Source organism: Amphibalanus amphitrite, unplaced genomic scaffold (genome assembly GCF_019059575.1).
Source record: "Amphibalanus amphitrite isolate SeventyFive unplaced genomic scaffold, NRLGWU_Aamphi_draft 000175F_arrow, whole genome shotgun sequence".
In the NCBI taxonomy this organism is placed as follows: Eukaryota; Metazoa; Arthropoda; class Thecostraca; order Balanomorpha; family Balanidae; genus Amphibalanus; species Amphibalanus amphitrite.
In genome coordinates, this window is record NW_024881670.1 from 375,860 (window position 1) to 394,129 (window position 18,270).

At 50.3% G+C, this 18,270-nt stretch overlaps 1 protein-coding gene across 2 annotated transcripts in view; it reads left to right on the forward strand.

Moving 5' to 3' along the window:
- Positions 1 to 11,649, forward strand: part of LOC122383856 (terminal nucleotidyltransferase 5C-like) — a 30,140-nt gene extending 18,491 nt beyond the window's left edge. Inside the window, exons 3-4 of one of the 2 annotated variants that reach the window (XM_043370659.1) lie at positions 9,420 to 10,436; positions 10,469 to 11,649. The gene's annotated coding sequence lies outside the window, so the exon portion shown is untranslated. Of the gene's footprint in view, positions 1 to 9,419 lie in introns of both variants that reach the window. The other variant, XM_043370658.1, reaches the window with a different exon arrangement.
- Positions 11,650 to 18,270: the final 6,621 nt, after the last annotated feature.

The following is an 18,270-nucleotide window of genomic DNA, read 5'->3' on the forward strand; positions in this document are numbered from 1 at the left end:
ATTGTCATCCTCACACAGCACAGCAGCTATGTAATTGATTATTCCTTAGTCGTTCTTACTCTGGCTGATCTCAGTTCCTTTACTGGGCACGGCACACATTGGATGACGACATAATGACGTCACCAAGCCCTCTCCGAACCTGTGTGGACTACCACACAATTGGGAGTGCCGTTGAGGGGGGGGGGGGGAGGATTGGCTGCTGCACAGTGCACACTGGGCGTGGTTCAGTCAGAGCGACGCTTGACCCGACAGAGTTTCCTTCAGTAAAGTGTGTCATGGCAGACGGGCACTGATGATGACGTCACGCACCTGTCTGTGACGTCATTGATGTGACCCGGTCACCGCAGCAAGATATTGATCAAGGGCGATGAAAAGGTTTCAATTCAAGCATTTTATGCATGACACTGATTTCACAAGTCATCACAAAAGTTATTTGGTCCTTGCGAAACATCCTTGGTTGACCTTGCCTCGGTTCCGACAGTGGCAGCACGCCTCATTCCTTTCTGCTGCGTCTGCTGGCAGGGATTCCGCGGGAGGGCGGAGTAGATTCCCAGTCGCAGGTGGCATTTTGGAGCGGCCTCGGGGGATCGTCAGCCATGTGTTGGCGGCGTGTCGGTCTCTCTGACTCAGACGCGTCGGTGGCTGGCAGCTGCTCGCGCCGGGCGCCGCCGTGCCAATCTCGCCGACACGGCGCCCACCCGTCAGTCGGAAGGGCCGCGGCTACCGCCGCACTATCGCCCCCGTCACTGGAATGTTGGCTATTTTGGCGTGGCGCCGCGCCATCTGCCTAATATGGTGCCAGGCGCCGGGCTGTCGTCAGGGGCTCTGAGCCCTGGCGGTCGAAGGGTGCATGGAGGTCTTACATAGATAGCCTCATGCGATTGTCGAACATCTGTCTGTTCATGGACTCAGTAGAGGTTAAGAAATCAGTGAAGCCTCCGGTCACTGGCGCTGTCCAATACTTTTCGGGATCTTGAAGCAGAAGTAGAGTTGGTAAAAATGCATTTTTATTGTCGCTCCGTTCACAACATTGTAGCGGTAATTTAGCGATCACATGCAAGCATCAATCATGAGTTTAAACCAAGGAAATACTGTATTCCGAAGCCCGATGCTTTCTTTGGCAGTGATGTCAGACGGTTCTATGGATGGATCCTCGATACGTATGATCTTCGATACGTTAAGCACGGAAATGATTGCAATCTGAATGGGTAGGTAATCGGCAGTCGACACTGGGCAAGAGAGCGCAGCCAGTAAATGTTTCAGCCTTTCAGTAGATGAATCATTTATGCTGCCTTAAATTCACTCTCAAGCACGAAGTAGCAGTGGAAAATTGGAAGTAGCTACAAGCGGTAAATAGCCATAAAGCGCAAGGCTACGGGTGAGACTAAATGCTTACTTCGAAATCTAAGCTGCGTTGCGGCATTGGCGGTTATGTGCGGCGTGTATGCCGCATGATTAGTAAGCGGCGACCACTAAATTAAAAACTCAATAGCTTTGACCTGTTTTCAATGGATAACACTGCATACCAAAAATGTCCATTGCTCTCGTCATAGGATATTTAGATTTAAATAACTAACTTATCTACATCATCGTTTTGAACCAAATTAATACTTTCAACTTGACCCTCGCCCGTATTGGTGTTTTTCCAGCTGCGAACGTATAAGGTATAACCCCTTGCCGTTTCGCTCCTGATCAAGCTAGAGCTTCGCGAAAAAAACGAGCGTGTTGCCCGTGACAAGAGGAAGCCGATGATACCCAATTTTAAGGTCCTAGGTCATCGGTTGACCTTCCAGGTCAGGTCAATGACCCAAAAGGCGGGAAAATTGGGACCTGTTAGAACGTCGTAGTGTGGCTGCTATGGGGTTTTCCGGGGTGCTGATCACGAATATCATGCTAGTTTTGATCACAGATGATGTCTTCATTCATTTAGGCCAGGTCGGGTCAGGTCAGGTCAGGTCAACCAGTAGAGGTCCTGCCGGGTATTTGTAGTAGGTGTCAACCGCCTCTGACAGCCTCGTAACATGTTACGAAGGCACCAAAACTACTTTGTAAACGTTCATGTGGTTGCTAAATTCGTCTTTCAGCTCGAAAAACTGGCCTAGAAACATGTCAAACTCGAAAAAGTGAACCGAGGTCACCAAAGGTCAATGACCTGACCTGACCTTCAGGTGACCTTGACACCCACCCTAATGCATGGGGGCAACATCATATCACATGTTTGAACGCTTGAAACCACGAAAAGACTGCAAACGCGCTGCTAATGCGAGCCGACATACGCTGAATCGCGGTTCCGGCCAAACATGGTCTCGAAAAGTAGGTCACAGGTCAAAGGTTATTTGCGTCAGGGTCATGAAATTTTCAGGGTAGGTGTAAAATTAATCAACGCGAGGGTACTAAACGTTACGTCGTGATCGGCCGCTTTTTACGCGAGTTATTCGCGAAAAACCGAGGGGAGTCCGTTCGACCCCCCCCCCCCTAAAGGGCGAGGGTTAACTCACAGTCCGAACTCCGAACAAGTTCGGTCTTGTTTGTGAATTTGTCGGAGCATCACCTAAATCTAGTAGAGATGATGGAGGGAAACTAGGCTTTTAAGGAGGGAAGGGAGTCGGTGACGGTCAGGGGCACTACAAGTAGAGCAGTCATAAGCTGGTGACAGGGCTGACATACCATGTTTTGATAGCATGACTGAAACAGACTTTTTGGGTAGCCAGGAAATCGCATGCGAGAGCCTATTGAAATTCTTACATCGGCCTTTATATGCACCAGTCGTATACAGGTGCGGGATTTGGCATACGATTTCCAGACAATCGAAAGACTGTTTGGAGCCAACGAAGGAAGGAATGAGTGAGTACCTACTAAGTTGAAGGCATTAATTTGGTTCAAAATGATGATGCAGATAACTTAGTTATTTAAATCTAAATATCTTATGACGAGAGCGATTGGCATTTTTGGTATGCAGTGTTATTCATTGAAAACAGGTTGGAGCGTTTAAGTCTTTAATTTAGTGGTCGCCGCTTACTAATCATGCGGCATACACGCCGCACATAACCGCCAATGCCGCAGCACAGCTTAGATTTCGAAGTAAGCATTTAGTCTCACCCCAAGGCTACTCGTATGTGCTAAGCGGTACAGCCTACCTTCAGGCGTGTACTACTCACGCCATCTATGGACAGAACATGGAACCTCAGAGGTTTGTCGGTAGGTATCTGGCGAGTGCAAATGCTTTTTTGGACGCAACGAAATTTCAGCTGCGATTGGTTTACCCTTTATTTCGCCCAGTCTGTCAATATCCTCGCAACAAGCGTGTATGCTGTGCACTGCTGTCTGCGATTATTTCAAGCAGGTGTCCCGAAAGGCATTAGCCATTCTTTGATCCATTCCATGTATGCTTTAGAGGACATCGAAATTACTTTAGTAAAACGCGACCAGAAATGTGTAGTTACGAGCGAGCGAGCGCAGCGAGCGAAGCGAGTCTTTTCAGTATAACGGAAAAATCTCAGTATGAGCGGCCCGGCCCGGCCTGTAACGCTTTTGAGAAGCTTATATCTCAGCAACCGCTGGACCGATTGGCCTGCGGTCTTTTTTGCTGGGTAGCCCCATCCCTTCTACCCCGTAATTGACTACTTTTGATGCATCTCAGTGACCGTCGTGGCACGTGCCACGTGAAAAGTCAAGGGTGTTCAAGCTCTTTTGCAAAAGTAGTGATTTTGAGAGGCTCATATCTCAGCAACCGCTTGGGCGATTTACTTGCGGTAATTTTTATAGGGTAGCTGCATCCTTTCTACCAAAAATAGGATACTCTCGATGCATGTGGGTCACCCCCAGTGCACGTGCAAAATACAACAATAAGAGGTGTCAAATTTGTTCTCATTTTAATAACTCGGTAATTACTGGGGCGATTTCGCTGAAACTTGGCATACAGGTAGGCACCCACCAGGCAATGCATTCCCATGTGTTGCGGTTAAGGTGCTACTGCACGTGCGCACGTGCAGGGGGCGCTTCCAGATCTCGAGAACGGCTGGGCCGATTGCGCTCAAATTTGGTACACGGTTGGAGACCGGTTAGTAGGGTGCCGTGCAAAAGTCAGTTTGGACCCCGTTTGCACGTGCGCACGTGCAGAATGCCGCTTCCAGATCTCAGGAACGGCTGGGCCGATTGCGTTCAAATTTGGTACACCGCTAGCAACCGGTTTGAAGGGTGCTTTGCGCAAGCCCGTTGGAAGTACCCTCTCGCCCTTCCGCACGTGCAGGGCTCACTATCTCGCTCGCTCGTTCTTCGCCCAAAAGGCGTTTTACTGGTTTTTAAGAATGGTGCTGTCCCCTTTTACCTGCTCGCACTGCAGGTGTCTGCATACTTTCAAGTGACCATATCGAAGTGTGCAGATATAAATGCAAACAGTTTCTGTTGAATCTTTGATCAACCAGTTCCATGAGCTTGCATCAGCTGGTTGGGATGATCCGGTGCCTCAGTTTATTGTAGCGTGCGCTCGGCTCTTGTTTAACCGCATTACGTGCTGGTAAGCGGTGACAACACCACGCTCGAAAGCCACAAATATTGGTCGGGTAGTATTGAAGTTTCTCTGTTATTAAGCCTCTAAGCATTGTCCATCGCTTATGTCAGCACTATGTTGGCGAGGTGTTCTGATATAAAACGGGTCTGCAATATCTGTCTATCTGTTTTGCTGTTTGCACTGCACCTAATCCAGGAATTTTTCCGTGGAAGGAACGCCAGGAGTTTCCACAAGACATCCTGGTGCTGGGTGTTCACAGGCCGGGGCAGATAAGCGGAGTTATCTGTTGTCTTCACCCCACCCCATTTCATCTCATACCGAGCGAACTTGCCAGTTCCAGGACCAGCTCCGGAACTGTGCTTCACGAGCTGCAGATTCCTCTGCAACGACTGTAACTGTATACTTAAGCTAGCCTTGTGTCTAGCATATAGTCATGGGTCATGGTGAGATCCGGCAGCTCCGACCGGCCACTCCTTCGTACCGGCAGTTTCTGCACGTCTGCGTACACATGTCCCGCACTGTCCCGTCCGCTCGGGTGCGCTCGATGTATCGACTGTACACTGTACAGCGCGCTAGTGCAATAAGTTCCCGGTCTCCCGTGGGGAATAGATTGCTGCGACGATGGCGCCCCGTCGGTACGGCGTGCCACGACTCGCATAACGCTGCTGGCTGCGGATTACTGAGGTGTGCTGATTACATATGTTGGAAAATGTCGGCACACAGTTCGCCTGGCGCGCTGGAGATGAGAACAAATGATGGCATTGTTGTAGCATAGAGGAACAATATTGGTACAGTAGCTGCTGCGAGAATATCCCATGTAATTCTTTTCCTACTTTGGTTATTGATTTTATGACTTTATTACTTTTTTTGTTATAAAATGATAAAAAACATTACAGCGTGAATCCACATAAAAATGATAGTCCAACAATTTAAATCATTTTACTGTGTGTTTTGCAGCTGTAAACGGACCAGCTACTAACCTTACGTTCCCTCAATGCTTTGTTGGCATGTGTCCGAGTCGTTGGTCGGTCGTTTATCGCCTCGCTCGCCGACCGACCTTCCGTGCACAGGAATGCGTCACGTGATCGCGTGTGTCGCGTGTTTCGCCTCCGATATCGGCAGGCGGAGGCTCGAGTGACCGGACAGGGCTCACAGGGTGGCCGCAGACCGGACGGAAAGACTGGCCGACTCTGAGAGGCAGTTTCCCGGTCCTCGGGTACCGCCCGGCGCCTGGCTCATGACTAGTCAGTATGATATAGTTCGTCTGATTTCCTGACAGTCGACCGCTAGGCCCACGTTTTACGAGTAGCGTTCGGGGCTCGAGGGCTGAGGTCGAAGTCTGTAACGGTGGTAGTATGCTGTTCTGATGAGATCCGTTGGTTTTGACCGCCGTTTATGGTGGCCTGGTTGCCATTGGGTGTTTCTCTGATCATTTCTCCTTTGAATGCTGGCCACTATTCTTACCTGCCTGCCATTCTTTACCGTTCTGGTGCCGCTCTGGCCGAGCTTCCAGTGTAGGTTTACCGCCCGCCGCGCGATAGGAGCTGGGAACCGGACCGGACCGGGCTGACGGCGGCCTCCCTCGGCTGATGAGTGCTGCCGTCCCCGCTCTGCCTGCCCCTCCCACACACCGGTGCCAGATGCAGCAGCCGGCTGACCTTCGGGTGCAACTTTCGCCGACGGCTGGCTCGCCCCTCATTCCTGGCAGCTCGCCGTCGAGCTCCGGCATCGAGTCCGCAACCCCAACCGGTCCGAGATCTGCGCCGTAAAGTACTGTGTAGAAGACGGAACCATACACTTGTCCGCACATTCATTTGCACTCATGAAATCCAATTTTTGGAGATTGCGTGAGCCGAGACATGGCGCTGAGCGGTGCCTATACGCCACTGGTGCGCCCTGGCATGATGCTTGCAGGGTTCGCGGAATATTGAACTCTCAAGCCAACGTTACGATTGACACATGACTATTTGGACACCTCTTGCGTCCCAGGTAGTTATGCTGTCAAGGTCATATCAAGGTCATGTTGTAGACATTGCAGCGAGGGACGGGTGATCTGGCTGTGTGTCGAGGAGAGATGTGATACCAAAAATACTTTGCTGTTTTAAGTGCATTACTTCAATAGTAAATCATTCTACTGTAGCGCTTGTAACGTAACGTTCTTCCGTAACTATCGGGCAAACTTTTATCATGAAAGCAAATAACCGGTTTCAACTAAGATAACTGTTGAATGTTGAGTGTTTGAGAAATGATAACATGACTTTCTAGGTACGTGTTGCGTCCATTAGATCGATGCAGGAATATGGTGCAGTTCGAATGGCGCAATATGAAAACGAATGGATGTTTGTAACATTACGGCATTTGCAATGATTTGCTCACCAATAATATTATCAAGGTTGCCGTTCCTTATGATTACATTAAGCGTCCACATTGGCCTATTTTTCCGGTGCGCATTTACTGAACTCTGTCTGCTAAGGTTATTGGAAAGGCGTCGACCTATAGCGGTGGTGCTTGGGCTCATATAACCCCCAATCAACCTCGGTGACTGGACGCTGACCCGAGGCCCCGTTCAGGACCCCAGAGTCCAGTGGCTGTGACCAGTCGTCTGTCACTCGTCACGGCTGTCAAAATGACAGCGGTGTGGCAGTCCGAATGACCCAGGTCGTCAGGGGCGCACCCAGGTCATCAGGGATAGAGCCAGGGCAGCTGCACCTAAACAGCACCCAGGCGTGCTCTGCAGGGTGCACTGCAGCTGTTCTTGAGCTCACTGACATACATGTGCATTAGAGATTTATACAATACTCTATTGTTGAAATAGTTAAAACACCAGCTTCATTTATTTGTTTCGGGAGCTTTCGAAAGACGTTCGTCTTTCTTCGTCAGCCTGTACTACACGTGAAATGCAGCTAAAATCACACACTTTACAGAGCACAGTCAAGCTGGTTATAATATGTAGAATATCTCTGTCCCAGCTAAGCAATAACATTTATAGCTACATATTCATACAATGCCTATGTAATTACCAAATTTCAGGCTCAGCATTACAGCCTGCTACGCTGCATTGGTCAATCAAATGCATGATAAACAGTGTTGTTGATGTTTACAACGACCATCAACATGTTTTTGCCCATAAAGTTGTTTGTTGGTGCGGAATAACTAAAAAGCATAGGTGAATGCCTGTGTTCAGCGGAATGTGATAAGAGTTATGGCGACAAATATGCCACCGAGATAGATCCAGATCCGTCGGGATACTGTGTTTGGGATTGCGGCCGATACAGCTAGCTAATAAATATGGCTGCAACAAAAAGGGTCGCTTAGGAGGAAAGTTCTTCATTAAGGCTGGGTGGCCGCATTCACCACCGTGTGGCTTACACGTGCGGCCTATTGTTCATATCACGGACAATAATGACCCCTTAACAGGCTATCTGACCTTCGTGCCAATTGTTCGTGTTCAGTGGAGGCTCGTTTTTTGCTGTTACTTGTTTAACCGATTGACTTTAAGTATGTCGAAACTCCAAACCGGTTATTTGGTCTTAACTGTCATAACCATAGCACCATTCATTCTTGGCGCAGTTAAAGTGAACAGAGTAAGGGACTTCAAATTTAGAGTTGTACTGTATCCTGGAATGAATGACGCTGTTTTTAATAAACATGTGATTAAATGCATCCAAGCTGAATGCAAAAAGGCTTCCACTTCGGTTCAACAGCTACCAACGCTTACTAAGTTTGTGTTTCTGCAGTAAAAATGCATTGAATTGGACCTTGCAGAAGCAAGCAAATCCGGCCTCTGTTGATATTCTCACGACTGAAATTAAACACACAAACGGTGCCGTTAGCTCTTGGCCGTGCAGTGCAAGCAAAACCCACTCTCGCTGAGAGCAATGACATTGAGGCAATGCCTCACGTTTGGTCCGGCTTGTGCTAGGAGCGTGACTGGCCGGCCGGCCGCCTACTGCAGATTTTTCACCGTCCACTGACTGCTGGGTCGGCCGCCGGTGCTGATCGCAGCTGGATATGTCGCCGCTGATCACGATCGCAAACGTACCGGAACTCGTTATCTATCGGCCGATATCGATTCAAAATTTATCGCTTCTGCCATGCCACTTCGGTTCCGGTCGTGCAGCACGTTGCGTCGACACTGCTTAGTCTTCACGGTGCTCGCTGTATGGAGCACGTGATCCACTCAACATTAATCCCATTGGGCGGTTCGACATGTTCGAAGCTAATCTTTCCTGTCTGCTGTCACCCCGGAACACTTGAGCAGAACACTTGCTCAAGTGCTCCGCCATACCACTAACGTCTACCCCCATCCTACCTTTGATATGTCACACATGTGCCCCGTCCTTTGGCTCCGTTCTACCTCTGACCTGTACCCCGTCCACGTGTTCTGTTCCATGCCACTGACCCATAAGACGTCCCACCCCAAAGCTGTGCTCGTCCTATCACTGAGCCCTGTTCCATCCCACTAGTGACCTGTGACCTGTCCCACCATTGACTTGTCCCTCAATTGCTACCATTAGCTTGTGTCCTAATCTATCCAGTTATCATTTATCCTGTATCTCCATTGACCCGAAGTCGTCCCGCCATTGACCTGAACCCGTTCCACCATTGACCCACCATTGTATCCCATCCCACCTCTGACTCGCGCCCCGTTTCCATGTTTACTGGCCCCCACGAGCGTCTGGTGCGGTTGGTGGGTCCCCAGCGTCTGCACAACCCGGTTCGGACGATGACCTGGACTCCCCAGCACCCCCGGCCGTCGAGATCGGCACGTGTTTATTTACAGCTGGGTACGGACGCGCGTCTGCGATCGCCTGTCAGTCGGTCCGTACTCAGTTGCCGAGACAAACTGCCTGCACTGAATGACTGAGGGGGTGGAGCGGAATTCTCACGGGGTTTCTTTCTGTTGCAGATGTCTGCGGAGGAGGAGAGCCGCCGGGTCTCTATACCCAGACGACCCAGACGGTCAGCGACCTTCGACCGACCCGGATCGCCGCGGGCCACTGTCACGTGGTCCGGCTCTCGGAGCTCCATTATCGGCTGCCGCGCCGTCGCCGCCGCCCCCCGCCGTCAGCGTCAGTTCCGCTTGCCTGCAGCTGTGCCGTGGGCGCCGCCTCTCAGCCAGCTGTGAGGCGGGAGATTGACCCGGATGATGGGTCACCGCCCCATCGTCCGCCGCCCACCGCCCACCGCCCCGCCCCACCGCCCACCGCCCACCGCCCGCCGCTCGCCGCCGCGCACTCGGGATAGTCCGCTGGCGCCCCTGCTCACCACACAAGTGTTGACATGTTCAAACATACAAATATCGCTGTGCCGCCAATTTCGGGCTCAGAGGGGATAGGTGTGCTTCCTAAGCTGAAGCCTCTCCGACCATGGGTGTCGGCTCTGCACCCCTGTGGGGCTGCCGTCTCTGCGCGCCGCCGAACTGATGACCGGGATGTGCGCGGTTACCGAGGGGCCTCCTGTTCGGTTTCTGGGCTCGGGACCTCTACCGAGACCGGCGACACGGTATAGGTACTGTTGGTCTTTCATGCGTCTGTGCAGAAATACATAAAGACTATTCGGAATCGGGGCGTCCTGTAAATTGCCGCCTGACGCCGCGCTGTGGCGCTCTGTCGGAGCGCTGCCGCTCAGATGTGGGGGCGCCCGACACTGACAGGGGCTCGTTTGGGGCATTCAGAGGGTGGCGAGAGGCCCGGACGCAGCTGTGACATCAGGACTTGAACGCGCTCACTGGACACGAAGTAGCGGGCAGTGTGGAGTCGAAGCAGGGACGATTTTGACGACAATGTAAAGGTGGAGACATGGTATAAAATATATGTAATAGTATTATAAAAAGTAGATAAAACTAGAGGTAGGATCGCGACAAGATTATCCTAAGTGTCACATTCAGAGTTTAGAGGCCGACTGAGAAATTCAACTAACTGGCGTGAGGAGGACTCCAACATTGTATCTAAAATTGTCTATCAATATCTAAACACAACTGTGCCATTTTTGTCATGCAGACTATTACAATAAGTCAGTGCGCTGGTTGCCAGCGTTGTCCGGCGGCGCGCTCGTGCCGGCCGCACGGTCTGTTCCTGTTTCCGAGTACCGGTGACAGCCCAGATCCTTGTGAGACGCCTGTAGCGCCGTGTCGGGCCGTGTCCGACCGTTCTGTAACAAGGGGCGGTGACCGGAGGTGCCCCATTCCATGACGACTGTACCGTCGAAGCGTATCGTGACATCCAGAGCCGGGCGTAGCCCGCTCTGAGGTCCTGTCTGTCGCCTTACTGAATGTACAGTTGCGGCTCCAGGTGTGTGTCGCAGTGTCGATTCGTCCGTAAAACTTCGTATTTGATTTTATCAGCTTCAGTTTTTGTCTCAGCATAAGGGCTTCTCTTGCATTGTGAACCTCAGCATAGTTTTAATTTCGATTTAACGCTAAACATAATAAAAAGCCTGTGAGTTTGCTTTTGCACAGGGTGTGCGAGAAACGTGTGCGTCATTTCTTTCGCATGGATTGGTTCGATCACCATTTGCGATTTCTGTGGGACAAGGGTCCGCAAGGAGCTGCTTGCACTAGTCTGTCGACGTTTCTGGTCGGGTCGCGCCGAGGATGAGCGCTGGCCGCCCACCAGAGTCCTCAGTGCCACCCGTTTCTCGCGCGTTCTCTCTCCTCTGTCGGTCGCGACGTCCATACGAAATGTGCGGCGTGTCAGCGGGCCGTCGGACGCCGCTCGTGACGGCCTCGACCCGACCGTCCGGCGCCGCGGCAGCCCCGTCCGTGTCTGATCTCTGTCTGTGTTAGTGGGTAGAGCGGCTGCTCCGGCGGCCGCCGCGTGGTGTGGGGTGGCCCGACAGCTCGGCCGGGCACTCTGGGATAGGTGGATACCAGGCCGGACAGCTGTGAACGGTCGCGCACGGCCCTGTCCATTTCGTCCAATGCAGGACCTGTGTCAATTTTACCGACATGTACAAAGGTGTGACTCGTTTCTCAGGCTGTAAGTGGGAAATTATGCAGATGGGACATGTATCCAACTTGTATTTTGCGATGTTTTTCTGTGTCGAATGCTCTCTCCCGTCTTTTTGTGCCCTTCTATGCTGCTCTCTGGCCAGCCAGGTATCTATCCATAAAAACAATACAAAACAAATGGTTCTTATCGGCTTTTTCTTTGACATGAACCGGAACTGCGTCACTCTGACACGTTTCGTCGGCTGAAAAAGTTAGCGCCCGATCCAATAAGCCGCCGTATTTCCCTGAGCTGCTGCTGGGCGCGGACGCAACCCTGTGTGGGCGGTAGAAGATGCGCTGTGCGGAGGAAGGGCTCTCGGGGCGGCGCTGCTGGCGAGTGACGGTGCACGTGACCTGGTCAGCCCTGCGGCACTGTTGTGGATTCCCGCTGCAGGGCTGCGCCTCCCGGGAGCGTGACCTGACTGAGCGCGAGCGAGCACACCACGTGCAGGGGGGATACCGTGCCAACTGCGCAATGGGAGCAATTTCAGCTGGTGTACAGGGGCCTCATTGGCGTGCACTGGATGATTGCGATCGAAACGAAACGAGATTTATGTATTTAATAGCGATCTGATGACTATTGTTTGAGGACAGCACAAAAAGAACCTAGAAGGGTCATTTACAAGTGACACCAATGCCTAATGCAACTTCTTGACAGACGACACCTTAGCCATGAATTTATGAATGGCGCACAATGTTGTATCTTGCTTTCTCCGTGCAGTTGATTCGCGATTGCTACTCAGACGAATGTAAACAAGGCTTGCAGCCGATAGAGAGGAGTGCTAGGGTCCGAATAGGCGGCGGACGACCCATTGCACAGGTCAGGGCCAGTGGAAGGGGAGCGCCGGCCGTAACGTGATGCATAGCGGCTCTCCTCATAACTGTAGCCCGAGTGAAAGTCCTCAGTCCGGTGGAGTGACCTGCACTGGCCCTGAACTGGGATGCAGCTACTTATTGCAACCTTATTGAATAACGAAGACTGAGTGTGGGACGTGGGTGCATGGTTGGACATTTGGTGATGGGTATTCTTGGGCGGTTCGCGGCTCCGATTGGCAAACATTGACACGAAATGTAGGTTTGTTCTCTTGTATAGTGCATATGTTTGAACATTGCGTCTCCTGTCAGAATGGATTCACGAGCCTAAACACTTCTAGACACTCAATATTCCGAGAGTCCAAAGAGGCTCATGATGTAGACTGTAGTCCGTTTGCTATAAGTGGTCACTGTTCGCGGCTTAGTCAGAGGCAGTGGTGAAACAAAATGTGGTCCCTCCAGACAGAAAAAACGTTTCTGCTACGTGCAGTTACATTTAACGCCGACTGAGACTTACTTTCGGTGTCTATATCCGCAATTTCCCAATCATAAGGTCATAGGGAACATGTGCCGCTGTTGCGAAATGCAGCTCAGATAATACCTTGCAATCAGTTTACCTGTGGACTGTATAGTCAGTGTATAGGTAGATAGGTAGGTAGGGGCACTGATGTTCTCGTATGGGAGAACACAGCTCCGGAAAACACCGTGGTCGGCACCGGCAGTCAGCACAAACGCGAAGACGGACCATGCTTCTTCGATGAAAATCATCCTTTATACCAAATCGGGCTGATGATAAAGCATGAATATCAAGATATGAAACACGATCGTTTCCTAGGTATTTGAAGCTTTATTTTTCCATGTACCTATGCACATAATTCACAAATATCGCTGCCTTTGTCTCTGGAAACTACAGACAGATCCATGGCTAACTGGAAGGAGATCCACAAGCTTAAGGGCATATAGACTGTATGGATTTCGTAAGCCATCCATTCACAATAACCTGCGACCCTGCACACTAGAAATTCACATGAGAGCGGAACATATGGATTAGATATAATCGCGCCCAAATAGAAAGAACAATACGAGGTGCCTGAACTATGAACGGGAGTCTCCAAGAACACAATGAGTCTAAAGTTACATTCATTGGTATCTTGAAGGATTCTATGCAATAAACGGTATTAGTAAAACTGCACGTATCTGTGGTCTCGCAGTTACTTTTCAGTGGCTTCTTGCGAATGGAAAGGTTTGAGTTTTTAGATGGTTCTCGAGGTTGCTGCATATCCATGTCTTTCAGGAATGTGCATTGTGCATGCTGGCTCAGCCCAATGAAAAGGACTACACCTTTTTTCATTAGAATTAATCTTTAAAAAATCCAATTTAATCTTTGGAACATTTGATTTAAAACAAGTCAAATTCAAATTAATCTATGTAAAGTTCATTTTAAGACTTATAAAGTTTGATTTAAAACATATTAAGTTCTATTTAAACCTTATAAAATTCATTTTAAACCACGCAAACATGCATCTAAAGCCGGTCTAAGGATCGACAAATAAGCTCATTCATGGGTTGGAGGGGGACGTGAAGGTTAAGTCACTTTTCTGGTATGAACCTGAAGATCATGTTATCTACCTACCTTACAGGAATGAAACTGTTTATTGGAAAGGAAAAGACTCCAATTATATAAATACAATGTACATAACTATGAACATGTACTTGCCTTGGAACATTAAAAATGACTTAAATAAGCTTAGACGAAACAGTTTATTATATATGAGTCTTTAACACTTGCCCCTTTTGACGTTTTCACAGCCACTAAGGTATTGTGTCGAATAGCCAGAACTGCAGCCGTTCAGCCCCTGATCGTCCTAGGTTTCCGGAACAAATCGAGTGTGTTGCTCGTCACCAGAAAGAGCCCGCGATCTTTTCCAATTTAACGCCTCCTGTCAATTTTTTACATTACTGGCCAGGCTAATAGGCCGTGCTACAGCTTATAAGATTACTTACAATTTATAGAAAGGTTTTCTGGGGTATTTGCCATTTGGGGCTCCTGGCTCTAAATTTGGCAATCACCTTGCTCAGTAATAAGGTATTTGTGCATTTTAGGTAGGCTGGGTCAGGCATGGCCAAGTCGGGCGTCCCGACCAATTTTACCAAAATTGACCACCATTGACAGCTTTGCCACGTGACATCGGCTCATTATTTTCAATGTAATACTTAGACAATGTAATTCCCAAATTTAAATTAATAGTTAACTCGATACAAGTTTGAAACGCCCTAAAATGCTGCAAAACTTACGCTTACGCCTACGCTTAGTGGCTGTGAAAGTTACATAACAGCCTGACTAAAAACTCACGTCCCACTTCAATCCATGAATGGACTTAGTTGTTGGGCGGCTTTAGATGCATGTTGCTTGGTTTAAAATGAATTTTATAATGTTTAAATAGGACTTAATATGTTTTAAATCAAACTTTATAAGTCTTAAAATGAACTTTACATAGATTAATATGAATCTTACATGTTTTAAATCAAATGTTCCAAAGATTAAATTGGATTTTATAAAGATTAATTCTAATGAAAAAAGGTGTAGATGATTCCGTTATTTCATCGATATGGCAATCTCCGGTGTTCGCTTAGGTTCGTTCTAAGAATTATCTTTTAACTCTCTCTCTCTCTCTCTCTCTCTCTCTCTCTCTCTCTCTCTCTCTCTCTCTCTCTCTCTCTCCATCTCTAATTTAACTATCTCTCTGAGGAACGAGCCTGCTTGTAATACTTGTTGGCTGTTGCACTTTCATACATTTTATTGTTCGGATATTCCATTTAATTGCCTTTATTTGACTTAATATAAGTCAATGCAATGTTGAGGCCGCTGCACTGTAAAACAGATGAGTGTCGACATGCGTTCTACACTCACTCATACCCGAGCCCACGACCATGAATCCGCACTGCATCAACTCTCGCTGTCACCTGTTCATCACCTTTGTCCTCTGGCCAGCCCATCCTCTCCTTCTTATGACCGGTCGGCGACCGCGTCTCACACGAGTGAGCGCATGTCGAGAGCGCTGGAACCCGGTAGGAGCCCTGTCCGCGGACACGCTGCCGTGACATTGACACAGGGTGCCTCGGAATGTGGATCAAGTTCACCGGTGCGCCGACCTTGGCCGCGGAGAGGGCGGACGGGATGGTGGTCGCCGGCGGCGGCGGCAGCGGGGCCGAGGTCGGCACGGGAGGGACGGACGCCGTCGGTCGCCGCCGCGGGGTGCTACAGGAGCGGCAGGGTGCTGTCGGAGCGGCGGGGGTGCTATCAGACCGGCGGGGTGCGTCCTCTCACCGGCGTCGTATACCAGCTCGTCGATAGCCTCTCGCCTCGGGCGCCGGGTGGCCGCGACAGTCAGTCGGGACGCACCCGCTCGACCCAGGGTCACAGCGCCTGAACACGGCGTGCCCCGCTATGGAGGGACACAAACAAGGGCACAGATGGGACGCTGCTCTGTTTTTTATGTTACCAACAGCTGTGGGTGGTGCATTGTGAGTAAGACTAGGAGTAAGGAGTGTGCCTGGGATCTGTGTTTTAGATTTACGCATTTTGTCCGTCTTGTGCCATGAAATTAAAAGAGAGAAAAATTAGCATTCAATTAGTTCAGTAAAAATAGGTCTACTTAATTAAGTCGTACGTAAGCGGGGTGGCGATTGTAGTGCCTAGAAATAGTCCTATCAATCTATCCGCTATCGCAGCGATTCGCTCAAAACCAAGAAAGCACAAGTAAGCCTTATTTTTAGATGTGGCTGCTACTTCAAGCTGTCTGAATCTCAGAGAAACAGCCAATGAACATACCAAACATAGCGAACGTTGTGTCTGTATAAGCGGCTGTAGTTTGAACAAGCGGGTCCGTGTCGCTGTTCAGATCGACACAAAGGTCAGAGTTCATGACCGCATCTGACGCCCGATGGTCTGATCTAGTGCCATTTTTAGCGACTGCCAATAGACGATATAGCTCGAAAGCTTACCAGCGCATAAACCTAGATAGGCAGAGGTATGCTAACATTTTATAATTTCAGCCTGAAAACATTAATAACGCTTTATTACGATTTAATGGGAAAAACGTTAATTATGGAAAGAATGTTGATGTAGGAGAGAGAGAGAGAGAGAGAGAGAGAGAGAGAGAGAGAGAGAGAGAGAGAGAGAGAGAGAGAGAGAGAGAGAGAGAGAGAGAGAGAGAGCGAGAGCGAGAGAGAGAGAGAGAAAGAGAGAGTGAGAGAGAGAAAGAGAGGGAGAGAAGAGAGAAAGAGAGAAAGAGAGAAAGAGAGAAAGAAAGAGAGAGAGAGAGAGAGAGAGAGAGAGAGAGAGAGAGAGAGAGAGAGAGAGAGAGAGAGAGAGGAGAGAGAGAGAGAGAGAGAGAGAGAGAGAGAGAGAGAGAGAGAGAGAGAGAGAGCGACAGCGACAGCGACAGCGAGAGAGAAATATGTGAAACAGAAGCAATCCATTTGCTGAAACAAAAACTCAAAGTTACGTTCTGCCTCAACATTACGGGCACATTACGGGGACCGGTGACGGCTCTCCGCAACTGCGCAGTTGGCCGATTCAATAGGCGCATGACAGGTGCGAGTTTGACATCTACTCGTGCTGCAAGTCATCCAATATGTATCCGGCCCTTTTCTGTCCGTCACCGGCCTGTCGCTGGGTCACCTCCGCTGAATGCCACAGAGTAACGATGACCTCTGCACTTGCAGGTCCGGCCGCGCTGACACTGGGTGCACAGTGAAGGTCTCTCTCGCTTCTAACCGTGTGCAGCTAAGCTCAGTAGTCAGCGAGCTACCCCTGCTGGCTGTTCGAAGTTTCAACTACGCCACTCACTACAGTTCGGTGTGTCAACATTACGGGCACAATATGGGAACCAGTCGCGACTCTCCCTAAATGCGCAGTTGGCTGCTTTCCAGATAACTCCGCCATTGGGCAGTTTCTGCTAAAGGTGCAGATAAGGACAGGGGGATAACGGTGTCTCCAGCTGTTGTCAGCGGGTAGAGTCGCTCTTCTACAGACTATCACTTTTGAGTGCAGCCATAAAACACACCCTGTGGCCTAAGGCAATGTTCACGAGGGTCCCGAGCATTGTGCACGAACCGGTCTGCGTCCGGCCAGGGGCGCCTTGGGAGGCTGTGGAGGGCGCGGCCGGTACCGAACTGAGACAAGGAGGCTCGGCGAGACACGGCCAGACACGCCCTGCGCCATGGCCCGACCCGGCAGCGTGAGCACTGAGCAGCAACGAGTGTCGACCAGGCGGGAAATGGACAGCGCTCGGTTAAAAACAGTCATTAGCCGCGGAGTGCCCGGGGCGACCGCGGCGCGGCCCCAAGGTCGGACCGGCTTTACTCGGTCGGCCGGCACTGAGTGGCCTTCGGGGGCGGCCTGCTCAGGTGGCTGCCGACGCGCGGCACCGACCGCCAGAGGTGTCGGGGGGGGGGGGGGGAGGAGTAACGGCCCGGGGCCCCCACCGGGGCACACCCCCGTACAGCGCCGAATAACGGCACTGGGGGGCGATCGCAGTCTGATGGGCGGGGTCCCGTCTGATACTCCCCCCCCCCCCCTCACAGCAGCGCGGTGCCAGGGTAATATCTCTCCCAGCACTGTGAGGAGACGGAACGGTAATGACCCATCAGAGACCTTTGTTTCTCCAGCGGAGATTGCAACGGAGACATGAAGGTCGAACGGTTGACTATGTGCGTGGAGTTTCATAGAAATATATTTTTATGATGTGAATATAATAGCACTGTGGGCAAAACAAAGTCACGATCATGTAGAAAAAAATGGATGTGGGATTTAATTGGTCATTGTTCTAGCACTGACAGGTTCTGGCAAAATCCCACAGCTATGCTATCCATTGGTCATGTTTTCTGGTGGAACTGCAGGCAGACAGAGCCCCACGGACAATTACGTACAGAAAACTTCGAGCGGTGCACC